This window comes from Pinus tabuliformis, chromosome J (genome assembly GCF_031772625.1).
Source record: "Pinus tabuliformis cultivar Carrire ecotype Pingquan chromosome J, CPIR1, whole genome shotgun sequence".
Lineage (NCBI taxonomy): Eukaryota > Viridiplantae > Streptophyta > Pinopsida > Pinales > Pinaceae > Pinus > Pinus tabuliformis.
Genome location: NC_142295.1, coordinates 1307736075 through 1307757067, shown reverse-complemented (window position 1 = coordinate 1307757067; position 20993 = coordinate 1307736075).

Sequence of the window (20993 nt, the reverse complement as noted above, 5' to 3'; positions counted from 1 at the left end):
TCTGTTGTAGTGCTGCCTGCAGTGCAGCCTCTGATTCTCCCAATTTTTTTTGTGTCTGGATCAGCTGTTTGTATAATGCTACCAGCATAGCTGCTGCATCTTGGTCATGTCTCAGCTCGGCAACTTCTTCAGTTTGTGGGTGAATGGTTGCTGGGATCTTAATCATCTTCTTCAATGCTGCCATATCTGCATCCCTCAATTTCAACAGTGCTTGTACGGCCTTGATGTCCTTGGGATCATGCCCAAGTTCTATGATGATATCCTCCAATGCTTTGATTCGGTTGTCTTTTGCTTGGGAGGATGCTCTCTCCAACTCAAGTTGGGAAGTTGTGTTGTTTAGGCTATTTTCCAGCCTGTAGTTCACTAATGTTTTGTCTGCCAAGGAGGCATACACCATCTCACCCGTTTGTTTATGCAATTCAATCTGATCCATCGGGTGGATTTCCTTGGCAAGGACCTCAAGATTGGTCCTTAACTAGTCTGCAGGTGACTGTGGCTGCAACGCGGTTGGCATAAAGTGGCTCATGATCATTTTGCCCTCCTGGACATCATATGCAGACATTAATCTCTGCTGGTTAGTGGGAGCCATCTTTAACAAATGATTGTACAGCTGTATTTTTATTGGCTCATTCCTCTTCTTTATATCAATAAACTGTTGTTTGATGCCTAGTTCACCTCCCCTTTGCTGGCTTGAGGAGCTGACTTCTCCTCCCACTGTCCTTTCTTGTTCCTGCTGGAAGGAACTTGCTGAGGCTTCCATGCTTGGTGGGCCCATGCCCAAAGTTTGCCCTATAGGCATTTCTTCTTCTGAGAGCGGGTTTAACCTTTGTCTTTTCTCCCCTTGAGTTGTGGAGGTAGTGAGGGGAGTCTCCAGGTCTCTATCCCTCTTTCTATTTATGTCTTCTTTTTGTGGGGTTTGGAGGACTGAGGCCTCTACTGTTGTCTCCTGCCTAGGAGGCAGAGTGTCCTGTGCCTGCTGCCCGGTGGACATTGGGGCCTCTGATGTATGCTCTTGTTGCTCTGATTGCTCTTTTTCTTGCTGCCCCCCTTGTTGCTGTTGTACCTGTTGCTGTTGCTGCACATCTTGCTGCTGTACCTCCTCATGAGGTGGCTGCTCTGGCTCCATATCTTTCTCTTTGCCTTTGCTGGAAGTTTGATCAGTAGCTTTGGCTGCTTGCTGATGTGTTGTAGAGGATGAGGCAGCTGCTCCTACTTGAGTGCCTGGAAGAGCAAATACCTGTGAACAAAGCTCTAAGTCAGCCAACTTTTGGAGATTTTTCACTGCTCTTTGACTTAGTTCTTCTTGTGTGGCAGCGTCCTCTAGGGTGCCTTTCCTCCACTTTATTTGATTTGCATATTTTCCTATGTGAGGCAATCTTATGTGGTCATAACTGGCCAGCCTATATCTGACCCTTCTTAAACTTATGAAATGATTGGGGTCATATAGTTTCTAAAGGAAGCTGGTCTGCAAGCCAAGGGCTTCTATCATTCTATCTGCCTCTTGCCAACCTTCCTCCCTTTTATTGTAAATGAAGTGGCCTAATTGGTTTCTGACCTTGAGTTGTGCTTTCTTGCCCTTGCCTGAAAAATGGAGTACATTAGCATTCCCAAATTGCCTGAAGTAGTCGAGGGCAAACAATCTCATAGGCACATATTTGGGTAATCTGTATGGGGGCAACTCACACCCATATATTTTGATGACTAAGTGGTTTTGGTAATAATACCAATCCCCAATGCTGTAAATCTTAGACAACTAAAGAATCCTCTGCATCTCATCAGTTAGTCTTGGAGGAGGTGAGCTCAGAAGCAGAGACATGGCTGGGTGGATGAAGAGGTCTATAAACTCACAATAAGTGTATGGAGAACAAGATCTGCAGTGGAGGGCAGAGGACCAATAAACCACTGACCTTGGATTGCCTTGTGCATCCACTCTTTTCACAGGAAAAGGAAATTTTTTATGCTGATAATATAAAATTAAGTGGTAGATATAGGAGGTGTATCTGAACACCCTTTCTCTTGACAAGTTCATCAATTGATCATGTATTTTATCAGATATGTAAGCGGCATAGTCATAACAGATTGGGGACTTGCCAGTGGAAATCATGAGCATCATCACCAGCACAGTTTCATCAACAAACTCAATTGAATTATAGCCCAATATGGGACTAATCATGTCTACAAGGTCTCTGCCCCATTGGTTGAGGTATACATGAGAAATGGGAGGATACTTCACGGTGTCAGAGTCAATGTACAATTGATTCAGCTTGGTGACCTGAGCATCTGTCAGCTTAGCTCCTTGCTTTATCAGATCTTCCAGTGATAAAGGGACTAGTTTCTTATCAGTATTGAAGTGCAGCATCTCTCTGATGGCTTCAGGGGTGATATAAAAGACAACTGAACCTGAAGGGTCGAGCACCGCCCTCTGAGTGGGGTCATAGCAGTCAGCACATCGGTGGATTAGGTCAGGAAACTGGTTGACCTGAGGGACCTTGAAAATAGGGAGGAAAGAGTCCCAAATGCCCAATACATCCATTACACTCTCATGCTTAATCTTCAATTCATTTAGCAAGTGGAAGTGGTACTTGCTATGCATTAGCATTTCCTCTGATATTTGATAATCCAGGTCTGCTAATGGTTTCCACTCCAATTCTCTTTGAGGGGCATTTAATGGAGCAATATTCAAGGCCACAGGAGCTACTGGTGCGTCCATGGTTAAGGAGTACTATAATTTGTATTAGAACTGGTTGCAGTGGGTAGGAGAAACTCAGAGGGGTGTCTTTGCAACAAAGAAGTGAATTATAAAGAACAGAGGGTAAATTGGCAGTGGCAGCAATTGAAATAGTGCACAAAGCACTGTTAGAGCAAATTCTTGGCCTTAAAAACTCTCTTCACGGTGAATTATAGCAACTTGGGTTTTAAGTCCACGAATGCGCGGATAGATTGCAGGTTTGGTGAAAAACCTTGGATAAACAAGGCTCTGCAGGTGAATTTCGTTTCCACAGTTGAACATGGAGGCTAGACACCGGAATTTGCTGGTAAATGCTGTGTTTTTTCACCCCTTTAAACTATCTTTGGAGATTTATGGACAAAACCAGGCGCAGGAGGAATAATTAGGGTAAATACCTTGTGAATTGCCGGCAATGGTTCGAAATGCAGGTGGGTCGAAGGTGCCAACGGTCTCCTGGTCGATTTCAGCAGGTTGGCGCCAGATGGTCGTGATTGCATGCACAACAGAATAATAGTCGTTTTTTGCAAAAGTGACAAAAACGACATTTTTGGGCAAAAATATGGACTTTTCGGTTATTTGGCGCTTTTTTTGGATGACGTCAGCATGACCTCATCAGGTGGGGTCAAGGTCAGATGACGTCAGCATAACGTCATTGGCTAGCGTGGCGGCCTGTGATTGGTCCACGGGGGTGGTGAGGTGGCGGGCATGTCGGAGTGCTGGCGGACGGGGGCGCTGATGCGGCGGTTAAGTGGCCTGACGCGGGCATGACACAACAATGATGTGGGACTGACGTGGTAGTGGCGTTGGCATGGCAGGTTGACACAAAACCAGAAGTAGTAAGCGGTATGATATCGCACCGCTCTTTATACGGAAGCGGGATTGTCAGAGGGCGGCCCGATACAATTTGGGGGTGACGCGTGGCAGAGGCCTAACGTCACCCTCTGACAAATTTCGGAAGCTAACTTACGGACGTCGGGCCCGTCCTGATATGTATGTGGGCCGTCCGATGAAAAGAGCCCGATCTGACGGTCGACGGATCACCAGGGTGCCAGGACAATACAGAAGGGGGCGGGGAATAAAATATCATTTTCTTTGGAAGACGCGCCCGGCGGGGACTTTAGAATTTTGGTGAATTCGTATGGTTTTCAATGTATTTTTAATGCAAATATGTATTGCGCCAATACTTTGGGTAAAACGGGAAAGTGGGTTTTTTATGTATTTTTGCAAATAAAGCGGGTTAGGGGTGAAAATGGGTTTTTTACAAGGTTCTTTTGCAAGTGAAAGGTCAAATGGTTTAACTGACTTCTGAAGGGGAAAGAGGGGTAGGGTTTGGGTTCTTAAACTGACCAGATATCACTTTAATCTGTGACTGTGCACATATGGCTATAATGCCAAAGGGGAAGGGATATTTATAGAATGTTTGGGGTTTATACACCATAGTGTTTATAATAGTAGGGAAAAGGGGAACATAGGGGATTTATATAATAAGAAGTTAGGGGTTAATATGAGTGGAAAAGGTGAATGAGGAGTGATAACACTAAGTTTATATGAAAACAACTTAGCTTAGAGAGTAGATCAAAATAAAAAGAATTTTAGACGAGAAATGTGGCTCTTAAAGGAATAAGAACCAACATAATACCTTGAATTCTTTCATGAACACAACTGGTGAAGGGATGTTAGTAATGAATGTGAAGGGGGGGGAAACAGGAAGTTAGACATGCTCCTTTGCTTGCTGCAACATGATGGAGAAGAGAAGCTTCTCTATGCCTTGATGTTTCTTTCATGTTAGACCAGCAAAACTCAGTTTGAAAGGAATGACATTTCTGCAACTCCATCTACCTACCCATCTATTTGCCTAGCATTTTTTGTTTCTTCATGGAGGGTGCATTTAGACTTGCAGACCCTTATGTGCCTTTTCTTTTCTTTTGGATTTTTCTTTTGATTTTCTATCTAGAACTACCCTTATTGCTTCCAAGGTCCCAGATTAAGCAGTTGGGAACCTTATTTCTCTACCTAACTAGTGGTCTGCCAAGATTAAACAGTTTCGACAGACTTCTTTCTCTATTCTACAACAGAAAATTGAAACACGGCATGATCCAGATTAGGCTGTTGGACCATCCATCCAAAATTGAGTCAACATCAAGCTTATGTACACACCTTGTCTTCTCATGGAAATATGGGATCTTTGAATCACCAAAGCAGAGCATATTTGGAACTTTTATTTGCCAATCATGAAATATGAAACCTATTGGTATAGGTAGCTAACAGTGGCTCCACATGGGGATGGTTTTTCCATTTGAAAGACCAAGAACAGCAGGTCAGAATGCCTTGGTCCCTGAGTTCTCTTACCAAACTTGGAGTACTTCTCTTTGAAATCTCGAAATTGTGCTCTTCCCCTCTTGGTGCATCTCTGAACTTATTTTCCTTTTGCTGATATTTCACAAAATTTGAAAAACTGAATTCTTTTACATGTTAACAAAAAGTAATATATACACCTGAAAGAAAGTAATATATACACCTGAGTATGTACAAGGGAGAATTAGGCTACACTCATGGATAGTAGTCAAAATAGTGCTTCAACATCCTGCCATTCACAAGACCTTCATCCAAATCAGTTTCATCAAGATTCCTAAGGAAGTAAGTATTATTTCCTTGCACTGCTTGAACAACAAATGGTCCTCTCCAAAGGGAATCAAATTTTCCATGTTTTCCTTTGTCTTCCCTTCTTGAATCCCACTTGAGGACTTTATCACCAATGTTGAAATCTTCAGCCTTAGTCCTTCTATCAAAAGCTTTCTTTAACTTTTCTTGTAAAACTTGAACTCTGTAATAGACTTGGTCTCTAGTTTGCTGCAAACATATAATTTGATTTACCCTTCTTTGCACATCATTTGGTTCAACCTGGCTTTCTTGAAGAAGTTTCATGACAGGGATCCCTAGTGATGAAGGAAATTTGGCTTCTAATCCATAAACTACCTCATATGGGCTAACCCCAATTGATCTCTTGGTTGTTAGTCTATCTGCCCATAGGGCATTGACAAGCTTCTTATGCCAATTCTTCTTATTTTCTTCCAACACCTTCTTTATGATGTTCACAAGGCTTTTATTTGATGATTAAGCTAGGCCATTTCCTTGGGGATAGTATGCAGTAGAATGGCCCAAGGTAATGTGAAATTTGTGGCAGAAATTCACCATCTTCTTAGATCTGAAAGCAGCAGCATTGTCTGTTATTATCTTATCAGGACAACCAAATCTAGAAAGGATATTGGTCTCAAGGAACTGAATGATAGTGGAATCATTTGATTGTCTACATGGGATGGCCTCAATCCATTTGGTGAAGTAGTCTATGGCTGTGAGGATCCATCTGTGTTGGCCTGAAGATGAGGGATGAATTTCCCCAATGAAATCCAAGCCCCATTGTTGAAAAGGTCTCTCTGTAGCAATAGGCGTCAGAGGGAGTGGCAGTAACTTTCTCTTTCCCTCAAACACTTGGCATTTGTGACATGAGGTAGTAAATTTCTTGACATCAGAGAAAACAGTGGGCCAATAGTAACCAGCCCTCAGTATCTTATCCACAGTGGACTTCCAATACAAGTGTCCACCACAGTCACCTGCATGAAATTCCTTCATAACATTGTTAGTCTCATTCTCAATCAAGTAGTTTAACAATATACCCTCATGGTTTTTCCAAAGTAAATTGCCATCCATGACACAAAATCTTGAATCTTTCATTTTTAAGAACCTACATTTAGTTCTGGAAAATCCTGGGGGAGCACACAGGTTTTGCAATATATAACAGATGTCGGAATACCAGGGAGATTGTTCAAAGGCTACATTGATCTTTGGAGTCGCCAGCTCCGGTTCACTGTCCAGTTGGTTGATCTCTAAAGCTTGAAAGTTTGCCTCTGTCATTAATTTGGCCAAACCTTGCCCTTTTATCAGTTTTGTAGGTTTTATTTAAATATCAAATTCCAAGATGTTGGCAATCCATTTGCCTCTTCTGCCCTCTAGGTTTTCTTGGGTGAGTATGTCTTTCACAATGGGACTTGGCACATAAGCTATAACATGGGAGTATAGGATGTAAATCCTAAAGTCTTTGATGGCTTTGACCAAAGCATAAGCCCGTTTCTCCATGATTTGATATTTCAGAGGTGCATCTCTAAGAGCTCTACTAAAGAAAGCAATGGGTTTTTCATTTCCTTGGTCATCTTTCTGTAATAAGACATTAGCAATGGTATGCTGGGAAGCAAAGGAGAAAATGATAAATTCTCTGTCAAATTGAGGATTTGTTAAGACTGGTGTTTGGGTAAGGGCCAACTTTATGCCTTCAAAAGCTTGATTTGCTTCTACTGTCCATTTCACTTTTGAATCCTTCTTTAGCATGTTATTTAGTAATCTGATCAATTCTGCTAAGTTTGGGATAAACCTCCTTAAAAAGTTGATCTTCCCTAAGAAGGCTTGCAATTCTTTGATGTTTCTAGGGTGGGGCATTTGTAAGATAGCTTGTATCCTTTCTGGGTCAATTCTAATGCCATCCTTTGAAATGATGTGACCTAATAGCTTACCTTCTTCCAAGCCAAATAGAGACTTTTTGGGATTTAAGGAAATGCCATATTTCCTACAGGTTATGAATATTTGTCTCAAATGCCTCAAATTTTCTTGGTCAGATTTTGAGAATGGTGTGAGGTCATCTAAATAAATGACAAGGAAGTCATGAATCTCTTTGGCAAAAGCAATATCCATTGCTCTTTGAAATGTAGCCCCTGCATTTTTTAACCCAAAAGGCATTTTGACATATTTGAAGGTTCCCCATGGGGTTGTAAACGTTGTTTTGTCCTGATCATCAGGGTGAACTAGGATCTGGTTGAAACCTAAGAATCCATCAAGTAAAGAAATTCTTGAGGCCCCGACTACTCTTTGCAAGATGTGATCCATCTTGGGTAAGGGGTAATTATCTTTCAAGGACACTTGATTTAAGTTCCTTAGATCAACACAAAGTCTTATCTCACCAGTTTTCTTTCTTGTGGGCACCAAATTTGAAATCCAATCTGAAAACCTGAGAGGTGCTATGATACCCGCTTTAAACATTTTTTGCAGCTCTTTTTCAATTGAAGGGAGAAGCATGGGATTGATCCTTCTCAATTTCTGCTTAAATGGCTTTTGATTAGGCTTGAGAGGGATAGTATGTTGGATAACAGAGGTGTCATAGGATTTTAAATCCTCATAACCCCATGCAAAGACATCTTGAAACTCTTTGAAGAGGTCAATGTATTTAGGTTTTTGATCAGGTGGTAAGGATGCAGACAATTTTATTATCTTGGGTTTGTCAATGGTTCCAATGTTGCATTCCTGAATGGCAACATTAAGGGGCTGCATATTTGGTTTTCTAGGGATATCATTTGAATCAAAAATGTCCTCCAATGGAGTTAGGCCTGTTGGAAGAAAATTTTCTTTCAGCTCTATGATTTCAGCCTCTGTACCAGTTATTTCTTCACAACTGATTTGCTGAATTTCTTGTATGTTGTGTTTGTTAAAAATTGTTGGATATAGCATTTGGTTAGCTATTTTGGGTGATATTGCACTGTGGTTCTGTTTACTAAGTATTTGTGATTGACTTGCTCCCTCAGTGTCAATGTTTAGTCCTGCAAATTCTTGTTGCAAGGTCAAGAAATTATTTAATTGTGTATCATCTTCAAACACTTGCCAGTATTTAACATTGTTTGGGACAGAGGGTCTGTATTTTATCTCAGCTGTGAAGCAATGGCTAGGTTCAAAAGGTAGTTTGCAGGTGCTTGCAAATGTGGCCAAACTATGAGCATGCAGGTTATGGGTTCTAGGAATTTTGGTAATTTGAAATTCAGTAAAGGACTGTAGTATTTCAGCAGCAGCAGATCTATAAGATCTCAGTCTTTTGTCATTGGTGACAAAATTACCCTTTACTTGTTGGACAACTAGGTCTGAGTCTCCTAGTATTGAAACTTTTATGGCTTGTAAGGATTTTACTAGTTTGAGGCCTAGTAAGAGAGCTTCGTATTCTGCCATATTGTTGGTGCACCTGAAGTTTAACCTATAGGCTCGGCCTTCTGCATGACTGTTTTGTTTATTATGTATCCAAACCCCTGCTCCTGCCCCTAATTTGTTGACTGACCCATCAAATTCAAGAAACCACAGGACTTCTTGGTTAAGGGAAGAATTGTCAACTGTTGTGGGAGTTAGCATCAACAACTTGGGATCTTGGGTTACATTTGGTTTTCCTTCTTGAACAGTTTTGTTTATTGATTTCTCAATCATTATTTCTTGAACAACAGCTTCTTCATTCATAAGTTGATCTTGTTTGAGTGTCTGGTTTTCTTCATCATTTGTAAGACCTGTATTGTCATTGAAGAGAATATAGGAGTCTATGTCAGAATGGACAGCATATATGGGAAAGTTCTAAGGTTTTTCTTCACTGCTGACCATGTATTTCATAAGTGACTCTCTATATAGCCTCTTTGGTTGACCAAAGACTGAGATGGTGGCATATGACATGTCTAATTGTAAGGAACCTTGGAGTTTAGCCCCCCATGATCTTGATAATAGCATCCCATATTTGGGTGGGATATCAGCAACTACAACGTCCATTAGAATTGTTTTGTTTGGGTATTTAACAAGGGACACACATAAGTCTTTTATTTAGCCTAAACACTTAACTTGGCTGGAGTCAAATGAGAATAGGTCCTTATATGGTCTTGTAATATCTAGATTCAATCCTTCCATGACTGATTTAGGCATCAAGTTGTGAGAGGCACCTGAGTCAAAAATTGCATTGTGTAGTATCTTATCATGAACATGCAGGCTGACATAGAAAGGTAAGATCCCTGTAACTGCTGTCTTTCCATCAACCTCTGGACCGAAAAGCAATTTCGGGGTGTCATCCAACACATTGACATTATCTTTATTACAAGTAAGTTGAAGGGACTTCTTGATTTGTTGTCTATAAATGTCATGCTTGGCTAGTTCTGAAAGAGGAATAGCTACCTTCAATTTACCAATTTCAGCTTCTAAGTCAAAGGGTCTTTCAGATGGGGTCTTGGTGTTGTCACTCTTGGTGTTGTGGGTGACAACCTTTTCCTTGTTCACTAGGTTTTCTTCTTCATTTTCAGCTTGATCTTGAGGCTTGTCCTTCTCACTCATCTCTTGAGGAGTGTTACTTGGATTAGGGTGCAAGGGTGATGTAGCCATAGGCTGTTGTTTTGAGGGTAATGGTTCAGTGATTTCTTGAACGGTTACTTCATTTGTAACTGAATCAGTTGTGTCATTTGGCTCTGTGGCTATGGCTCTTTTGGGATGCTGGCTATCCTTTGTTTTTTCAGGCTGTGTTACATTTATAGTTCTGCTTCTTAGCTTGTATTGCTTATGAACTTCATAAACAGCTGTGTCATATCCTTGTTTAAAGTCAAATGACTCACCTGACCTGGTTTGGAATTGCTGAATGTCATCATCCTTATGATCTTCTTGACTCAGAAAAACTCGCTGCTCATCATTTAGGCCCATCAGGTTAATGTGGGTGTCATCTGTTTGCTCATTCGAAGTGGATGCCTCAGTATAGTTTTCCTGGAAAGGAGGTCTTATGTCTGGATCAGGACCGGCCTTGCCAACGTTTGGGTTTTGATTTCTCCTAAAATTGGGATTCCTGATAGGGTTATTTTGTGGTGCTTCCCATGATGACTTTCTCTCAACTGATTCTACTCTATCACCTAATCTCTTCATACCAGTGAGTATTGCATCCAGTTTTTGATCAAAGGCTGAGGGTTCTTCTTTGAAAGTGGTTCTCTCTTCCAATCTTGCCCTGTTTCTTTTGGCAATCAGGTTAGCCTCTACTGTGACAGCAACCTTTTGGGCATCTTCAAGGGTTTCAGGGGCTCTTTCCTTCAACTGATATGCCATATCAGGGTCAAAGCCATCAGGAAATTTGTACAAGGCTAAATCAGGAGGAGGTCTTAAATTCTATGGTATTGCGTTATATACGTTGTTGAATCTTGCACAATACTCCAAAACGGTCTCTTGAGGACCTCGTTTGATTGTATCATATTCACCAATTATGTGCAGGGGATCTTTCTTTTCCTCCCATCTGTTAGTAAAGGCTTGATAGAGCTCATCAGGAGTTGTGATGGTATTTACAGCTAGTGATCTAAACCAAGTTCTTACATCCCCTGTCAGGCTCTGAACAAAGATCCTCATTCCCACATTGTCATCATCTATTTCATAGCTCTCAAAATGGTCTTGCATCCTTCTAGCATGTTGAATTGCTGTGAAAGGACCAGTGGAGTCAAAATATGAGATCTTAGATTGGTAGTCCTGAGGTAGAGCTGCAGCATTAGCAGGCAACTGCAGGGGTGCATATCTATTAGCCATGTTTGCAGGATTTATAGGGTTGGCAGGGATAACTGGGATAACATGAATGACTGGTACAACAGGGGTAGTGGGAACGATAGAAACTAGAGTGTTGGTCAAGGGAATATGTGCAGTGGATGGAGGTGTGAAAGGAGGGCTTTGGGATGTGGATGGTGAACTGGGGGAATCAGGGGTAGACCGAAATAGAACCTTGATTGGAGTTGGAACAGGGTTTGGATAAGCTGTCTCAGGACTTAAATCGGCAAGAGTTTCCTGTCCTTGCTGCTTCCTAATGATTTTAGGGATTGTATTAGGATTTTCAAAAACAGTTGGTGGATTGGGGTCAGGATTTGACCTTGTATATCGCAGATTCTTCTTGGGAGCCAGCTTCTGAACTTGTTTTTGAGTATGCTTTTGGAATATTTTTGTGTCTACAAGGGCCAGACGAGATTTTGGAGTGACTGTGTATATCTTAAAGAACTGAAGCAGCTTTAAGAAATATACAGAAATTAGAAAATCGTGAGGAAGTCCCCAGTGGAGTCGCCAATTATGTTAACACCCAGGTTGTTCCGTTTGACTCCCAAGGGAATACAGCCGGGGTAACCACTAACCAAGCTTTGTATTACAGCTTCTAGCCAAACTGTAATCAGAGAGGGCTCTCTCTTTAAAGGTTTGTCTTTGTTTTGTGAAGATTTTAGGCTAGTTATGAGTTCATGGTTTTGGTTTTATATTTTGGTTGAGGGATGTCTCTCTGTACCTATGGTGGAAGTCTCTTGGCAGTATTAGTCCGTTGGGCAATGGAGTCTGTGGCTACAAGTTGTCTGGGATATTGAGTTGAGTTGTTGAAACTTCAGGGCCATTTAAATACATCATGAAACAAAATTGAGATTGTGAATATGAAGTGTGTTTAACCTGTGAAAAGCAATTAAGAATTTTCCACTAAGCTGGGGTGTAAGAAAGAGATATATTGCACAGGAGCAAACTTGAATTCCTGAAACAACAATCACTGTGAAAGATATAGTTTGGAGGTGCAGCAGTTAAGAATTACGCCTTATGACTATAACTGAAGAAAAACATTTATAACAGCATAGATTGAGTTCAGGGTATTCTGTGAATAAATCCTGGAACTATTCTTTTTCTTTGTCATTAACTATGAAACACAGAAACATGAATGAGCTATGAAAAGATAACAAAACACATTACGGAGAGTTTTTTAGGATAACTTATTGTGCCATGAAGTACGCAGGAATCCTGTAATATTCAGCAAAACACTACAATGCCTCAGATAACTCAGAGCTTTGGAAATTCCATCATCTTTTGTATTAATACTCTGGAAATTTATAGCATAAGAAACTCTAGAAGAGAAATCAACAACCCCCTGCAAGCTTATGCGAGGGGGAATATATACAATTGGTCATACAAAATATCTGAACCGTTGAGTCATCTCAGAAATAAATACGTCCACCAACTATTTCAGAACAGCAGATAAGAAAGTTATTACAGCTTTGAATACAAAATAAATGCTCTTTAATTCTGTAAGAAGACTTTTTTACCTTTGGAGGCCACTGAGTCGGTTGAACGTTCTGAATAAATGTTGAATGATGTGTCTTTATGCTCTGTCGTCCTATAGACTTCTCGGCCCTGTCACCTGTGACTGTCCGTGCTGCTTTAGTGGCCGAGTAGATTTGCTGAGTTGGCTCAGCCCATTCTTCTCCATAGATGCTGAATTCATCAAATTTTCGTGTGTATGATAACTTATGTATTTTAATGAAAAAACTTGATTACAGGCTCTTGATTACAGTATCATCTGTATCATTTTAGTCCAAAATTCCTGTGTGGGCAATTGATGTCTCAGAATTGCCTCTAAGGTCTCATCCGCCTCTGTGTATTTGTAGAAGTTTGGAGGCACTTCAAACAAATGTTTAATTTCATTCATAATGAAAAATAAGTTCTCTACCCTGTTATAGAGACTTTGTCCAGATGCTGGCCCTGTTTCTTCTGAAGTACTGGGTCTTTCAGAGATCTGATTAGCAGCAAATGTGTTGACCCTTTTGGCATAATTCTCATGTGCAAGTAGTCTCCCTGCGCTGTTCAGTAAGTTAGGAAGACCTTTGCCCTGTAGTACTGTAAACTTGTCCATGAACTTATTTACCTCTGTCTGCATGTTCTGGCTTCTTCTTTCCAGTGTTTGTATCAGGTTTCTCAGTGTAAGGACCCTCTTTATAAGCTGGATGGTTTCAGTTCTATTTGGAATTCCCATTTCTGCCAGCTGAGCACTTGTTCTGATATTAAGCACATTAATCATTCTATTGGCAACCTCAGGCATATTGCCTAGAGATTCCCTTGCTTTCTGAATTTCCCTATGTGCTTTCCCTATGAGCTCCATCTGCTCATGAATGGTCTCAATGTATTGCCATTGATGAGTGATTGATTGGCCAATGTTGGCCCATAAAACTGTCTTAAGCTCAGCTATCACTTTGTCAAGTCTGAGCTCCTGCTCCAGCTCGTTTATCTTCTCCTTAAGGGCCTTTATTTCCCTTCCTTTTTCTGCTACAGTCTGCTTGGATTTGTCGTATCTTTCATTGAGCTTAGCTAGACTCTTCCTGGCCTCATTTAGCTCTGCCATTTGGGCCTCTAAGGCCTGAATTTCATTCTTGACCTTCTGCATATCCAGGTTTGGAGCCTGCTCTGTTGTTGGTGCTGGTGCTGATGTAGATGGTGCTGACTGTTTTGTCTGTTCAGTGGGAGGAGTAGTAGTCTGAGGAGGTTCCTCCAGATTGATTATTTCTAGAGGGGGCTGAGAAGTTTGACCTCCTTCCTTCTGTTGTAGTGCTGCCTACAGTGCAGCCTCTGATTCTCCCAATTTTTCTTGTGTCTGGATCAGCTGTTTGTATAATGCTACCAGCATAGCTGCTGCATCTTGGTCATGTCTCAGCTGGGCAACTTCTTCAGTTTGTGGGTGAATGGTTGCTTGGATCTTAATCATCTTCTTCAATGCTGCCATATCTGCATCCCTCAATTTCAACAGTGCTTGTACGGCCTTGATGTCCTTGGGATCATGCCCAAGTTCTATGATGATATCCTCCAATGCTTTGATTCGGTTGTCTTTTGCCTGGGAGGATGCTCTCTCCAACTCAAGTTGGGCAGTTGTGTTGTTTAGGCTATTTTCCAGCCTGTAGTTCACTAATGTTTTGTCTGCCAAGGAGGCATACACCATCTCACCCGTTTGTTTATGCAATTCAATCTGATCCATCGGGTGGATTTCCTTGGCAAGGACCTCAAGATTGGTCCTTCAGTAGTCTGCAGGTGACTGTGGCTGCAACGCGGTTGGCATAAATTGGCTCATGATCATTTTGCCCTCCTGGACATCATATCCAGACATTAATCTCTACTGGTTAGTGGGAGTCATCTTTAACAAATGATTGTACATCTGTATTTTTATTGGCTCATTCCTCTTCTTTATATCAATAAACTGTTGTTTGATGCCTAGCTCACCTCCCCTTTGCTGGCTTGAGGAGCTGACTTCTTCTCCCACTGTCCTTTCTTGTTCCTGCTAGAAGGAACTTGCTGAGGCTTCCATGCTTGGTGGGCCCATGCCCAAAGTTTTCCCTATAGGCATTTCTTCTTCTGAGAGGGGGTTTAACCTTTGTCTTTTCTCCCCTTGAGTTGTGGAGGTAGTGAGGGGAGTCTCCAGGTCTCTATCCCTCTTTCTATTTATGTCTTCTTTTTGTGGGGTTTGGAGGACTGAGGCCTCTACTGTTGTCTCCTGCCTAGGAGGCAGAGTGTCCTATGCCTGCTGCCTGGTGGACATTGGGGCCTCTGATGTATGCTCTTGTTGCTCTGATTGCTCTTTTTCTTGCTGCCCCCCTTGTTGCTGTTGTACCTGTTGCTGTTGCTGCACATCCTGCTGCTGTACCTCCTCATGAGGTGGCTGCTCTGGCTCCATCTCTTTCTCTTTGCCTTTGCTGGAAGTTTGATCAGTAGCTTTGGCTGCTTGCTGATGTGCTGTAGAGGATGAGGCAACTGCTCCCACTTGAGTGCCTGGAAGAGCAAATACCTGTGAACAAAGCTCTAAGTCAGCCAACTTTTGGAGATTTTTCACTGCTCTTTGACTTAGTTCTTCTTTTGTGGCAGCCTCCTCTAGGGTGCCTTTCCTCCACTTTATTTGATTTGCATATTTTTCTATGTGAGGCAATCTTATGTGGTCATAACTAGCCAGCCTATATCTGACCCTTCTTAAACTTATGAAATGATTGGGGTCATATGGTTTCCAAAGGAAGCTGGTCTGCAAGCCAAGGGCTTCTAGCATTCTATCTGCCTCTTGCCAACCTTCCTCCCTTTTATTGTAAATGAAGTGGCCTAATTGGTTTCTGACTTTGAGTTGTGCTTTCTTGCCCTTGCCTGAAAAATGGAGTACATCAGCATTCCCAAATTGCCTGAAGTACTCGAGGGCAAACAATCTCATAGGCACATATTTGGGTAATCTGTATGGGGGCAACTTACACCCATATATTCTGATGACTCTGTGGTTTTGGTAATAATACCAATCCCCAATGTTGTAAACCTTAGACAACTGAAGAATCCTCTGCATCTCATCAGTTAGTCTTGGAGGAGGTGAGCTAAGAAGCAGAGACATGGCTGGGTGGATGAAGAGGTCTACAAACTCACAATAAGTGTATGGAGAATAAGATCTACAGTGGGGCGCAGAGGACCAATAAACCACTGACCTTGGATTGCCTTGTGCATCCACTCTTTTCACAGGAAAAGGAAAATTTTCATGCTGATAATATAAAATTAAGTGGTAGATATAGGAGGTGTATCTGAACACCCTTTATCTTGACAAGTTCATCAATTGCTCATGTATTTTATCAGATATGTAAGTGGCATAGTCATAACAGATTGGGGACTTGCCAGGGGAAAACATGAGCATCATCACCAACACAGTTTCATCAACAAACTCAATTGAATTATAGCCCAATATGGGACTAATCATGTCTACAAGGTCTCTGCCCAATTGGTTGAGGTATACATGAGAGATGGGAGGATACTTCACGGTGTCAGAGTCAATGTACAATTGATTCAACTTGGTGACCTGAGCATCTGTCAGCTTAGCTCCTTGCTTTATCAGATCTTCCAGTGATAAAGGGGCTAGTTTCTTATGAGTATTGAAGTGCAGCATCTCTCTGATGGCTTCAGGGGTGATATAAAAGACAACTGAACCTGAAGGGTCGAGCACCATCCTCTGAGTGGGGTCATAGCAGTCAGCACATCGGTGGATTAGGTCAGGAAACTGGTTGACCTGAGGGACCTTGGAAATAGGGAGGAAAGAGTCCCAAATGCCCAATACATCCATTCCACTCTCATGCTTAATCTTCAATTCATTTAGCAAGTGGATGTGGTACTTGCTATGCATTAGCATTTCCTCTGATATTTGATAATCCAGGTCTGCTAATGGTTTCCACTCCAATTCTCTTTGAGGGGCATTTAATGGAGCAATATTCAAGGCCACAGGTGCTACTGGTGCGTCCATGGTTAAGGAGTACTATAATTTGTATTAGAACTGGTTGCAGTGGGTAGGAGAAACTCAGAGGGGTGTCTTTGCAACAAAGAAGTGAATTATAAAGAACAGAGGGTAAATTGGCAATGGCAACAATTGAAATAGTGCACAAAGCACTGCTAGAGCAAATGCTTGGCCTTAAAAACTCTCTTCACGGTGAATTATAGCAACTTGGGTTTTAAGTCCACGAATGCGCGGACAGATTGCAGGTTTGGTGAAAAAACTTGGATAAACAAGGCTCTGCAGGTGAATTTCATTTAAACAGTTGAACATGGAGGCTAGACACCGGAATTTTCCGGTAAATGCTGTGTTTTTTCACCCCTTTAAACTATCTTTTGAGATTTATGGACAAAACCGGGCACAGGAGGAATAATTCAGGTAAATACCTCGTGAATTGCCAGCAATGGTTCGAAATGCAGGTGGGTCGAAGGTGCCAATGGTCTCCTAGTCGATTTCAGCAAGTTGGCGCCGGATGGTCGTGATTGCATGCAGAGCAGAATAATAGTCGTTTTTTGGAGAAGTGAAAAAACGACGTTTTTGGGCAAAAATATGGACTTTTGGGTTATTTGGCACTTTTTTTGGATGACGTCAGCATGATGTCATCAGGTGGGGTCAAGGTCGGATGGCGACAGCATAACATCATTGGCTGGTGTGGTGGCCTGTGATTGGTCCACGGGGGTGGTGAGGTGGCGGGCATGTCGGAGTGCTGGCAGACGGGGGCGCTGATGCGGCGGTTAAGTGGCCTGACGCGGGCATGACACAACAATGACGTGGGCTTGACGTGGTAGTGACGTTGGCATGGCGGGTTGACACAAAACCAGAAACAGTAAGTGGTATGATATCGCACCGCTCTTTATACGGAAGCGGGATTGTCAGAGGGTGGCCCGATACAATTTGGGGGTGACGCGTGGCAGAGGCCTGACGTCACCCTCTGACAAATTTCAGAAGCTAACTTACGGACGTCGGGCGCGTCCCGATATGCATGTGGGTCTTCCGATGAAAAGAGCCCGATCTGACGGTCGACGGATCACCAAGGTGCCAGGACAATACGGAAGGGGGCGGGGAATAGAATATCATTTTCTTTGGAAGACGCGCCCGACGGGGACTTTAGAATTTTGGCGAATTCGTATGGTTTTCAATGTATTTTTAATGCAAATATGTATTGCGCCAATACTTTGGGTAAAACGGGAAAGTGGGTTTTTTATGTATTTTTTCAAATAAAGCGGGTTAGGGGTGAAAATGGGTTTTTTACAAGGTTCTTTTGCAAGTGAAAGGTCAAATGGTTTAACTGACTTCTGAAGGGGAAAGAGGGGTAGGTTTTGGGTTCTTAAACTGACCAGATGTCACTTTAATCCCTGACTGTGCACATATGGCTATAATGCCAAAGGGGAAGGGATATTTATAGAATGATTGGGGTTTATACACCATAGTGTTTATAATAGTAGGGAAAAGGGGAACATAGGGGATTTATATAATAAGAAGTTAGGGGTTAATATGAGTGGAAAAGGTGAATGAGGAGTGATAACACTAAGTTTATATGAAAACAACTTAGCTTAGAGAGTAGATCAAAATAAAAAGAATTTTAGACGAGAAATGTGGCTCTTAAAGGAATAAGAACCAACATAATACCTTGAATTATTTCATGAACACAACTGGTGAAGGGATGTTAGTAATGAATGTGAAGGGGGGGGAAACAGGAAGTTAGACATGCTCCTTTGCTTTTCTGCAACATGATGGAGAAGGGAAGCTTCTCTATGCCTTGATGTTTCTTTCATGTTAGACCAGCAAAACTCAGTTTGAAAGGAATGACATTTCTGCAACCCCATCTACCTACCCATCTATTTGCCTAGCATTTTTTGTTTCTTCAAAGAGGGTGCATTTAGACTTGCAGACCCTTATGTGCCTTTTCTTTTCTTTTGGCTTTTTCTTTTGATTTTCTATCTAGAACTACCCTTATTGCTTCCAAGGTCCCAGATTAAGCAGTTGGGAACCTTATTTCTCTACCTAACTAGTGGTCTGCCAAGATTAAACAGTTTGGACAGACTTCTTTCTCTATTCTACAACAGAAAATTGAAACATGGCATGATCCAGATTAGGCTGTTGGACCATCCATCCAAAATTGAGTCAACATCAAGCTTATGTACACACCTTGTCTTCTCATGGAAATATGGGATCCTTGAATCATCAAAGCAGAGCATATTTGGAACTTTTATTTTCCAATCATGAAATATGAAACCTATTGGTATAGGTAGCTAACAACACCCATGTACTTTAAGGCAAGAAGGAGCACATAGATAAAAGTGGGTAGACCCAAACCACAGTCAAAAGAGCTAATTAATATTGAGGACGCCACAACTAAACAAAAGGAGGAGTCTCATTCAAAGATAACCATCACCTGTGAATGAGGAAGCCAAAAACCTTCACTTGGAGAGAGAGAATTCAGATGATGGACTCAAAGACAGCTCTACAGGAAGCTGAGAATTCTCTACAGGAAACTCAAGCTAAGCTAAGAGAGACCGAGAAATTGGAGGGAAAGGCGACCAAACAAGCACAGGAAGAAAGAAAGACAAGGAAACATCTGATGAACAACAAAGAGAGGACAAGCTGCAGGCTGAGGTTGAGGCGCTAACAAAACTGCTACAAGAAAAGGAGCATAGGCAATGGGAAGAAGTAGAGAGAAAAGCATGGTTTCATGACCGAGAAGAAGACATCAATTCAGAAGCTTGGCATGATAGGGAGGCCACCAGGGCCATCAAAGATGAAGAGATAGATTAGTTGCTCAGAGGATGAGCAACACTTCCAGTAGGGGGTGATGATGAGCCCCAAAAATGGATAATTATATGGGCTCATTCAGCCTCCTAATTCGACTTAATCCACCATTCTCGTTAGTTTATCGCATGTTTTTGATTATATTTATGCTAATAGAGTGAATTGGGTTAGTCATTATGGCAACAAGTCTAATGGGTGCTTTGTGCAGTTTTTTGGTCAATTTTGAGACAAAATCACAGGTTTTAATGAGCACTTGGCAGTCAAATTCGTGGAAGAACAAGGGAGAGGATTTGTAGGAAAGTGTCCCCTTCATTTATGGGCCCTTACCTCAAATTCTCCACCATCAGATCGGAGTTCAAAGGTCACCAAATCGATTATCACAAGGGCAGCCGAGCAAGGGCTAGTAAAGGTGATGTTAACTACAAGTTTTGGCAGCCAAGTTCCTAAAGTTTAGGAGGGTTGTTGGGGTCCTCAATTTGTATAAATAAGAAGGCTTAGGGCCTCATTTCAGTTAGTCACTTTGTTGGCAGAAGTTATCTAGTTTGTAGTTCAATTTTAGTCAATTTTTAGTCAGTAGGTTAGCTCTGCATTTCAACACATTTTCAAGCTTTTCGTTGTGGACAGTTTTTGGAATGTAACTATTATTTTGATCAATAAAGATGAATCCAGCTTTGCACCAACTCTAATCTCTCTTAGGAGGCTGCAGCTCTTGGGGTTGGGCCTAACCCAAGTGCCCAGTACTTCCTTTGTTTACTTTTATGTGTTTTTTCTACATTCTTAGAATAAAATCTGCTATTTAGATTTAAATCTTGCTGTGTTGTTTAGGTTGTTTTTGATGATTAAAAAGGCTTTTCATGTTTAGATTGATTTGATAGGTTAATAATAGAGAAGATATTCATAGAAAGGCTATCGAGCACATCTGATCTCACCTCTCCCTCAGTGGGACCGTGAGCTAGGACCAAGGTGTCTTTGTTGCCACCAAAAACACTGTCTTTGCTTCATCATGCAATTATTAGTGTTAGATTCTCATTGGTAGAAGTTGATACCAGTAGTGGTTACATGCTCAAGTTCATTATTGCTTAGTTTTCATAGCTATTTCACATGATTTCATTGCAAATAAACTTTTGTTCATTTTCTTTGCTATTATTTAGATTAGATTGGGTTAAAGTAGCTAGGTTCTTAATTTTCCGAGTCTTTGTTTGTTCAGTTTGAGAAATAACTTGCAGAGCACCTATATTACCTCTCTATCTACCTTTCCTCCATCAGATAATATACTCCAACCCTTAATCCATGATTCCTATCCTTCATTTTCCATACTTTTCCCACCTTGCCCTAATTTCTACATTCTTATGCATCATCACTTCCTCCATCCTCGAACCAATCCAATCTCTCCTTAGCCCCATTCACCAGGTCCTGGACCTCTGCACACCCTTATCTCACCTCCATACCCACTTCTTCACCATTTTTCCTCCATCAACCCTCCAAAATCCTCTTTTCGGAACATCCTCTAGAAATTACAAAACATCATGTAGAACCCCTGCAAACTTCTTGTAGAAGCTCACGAAA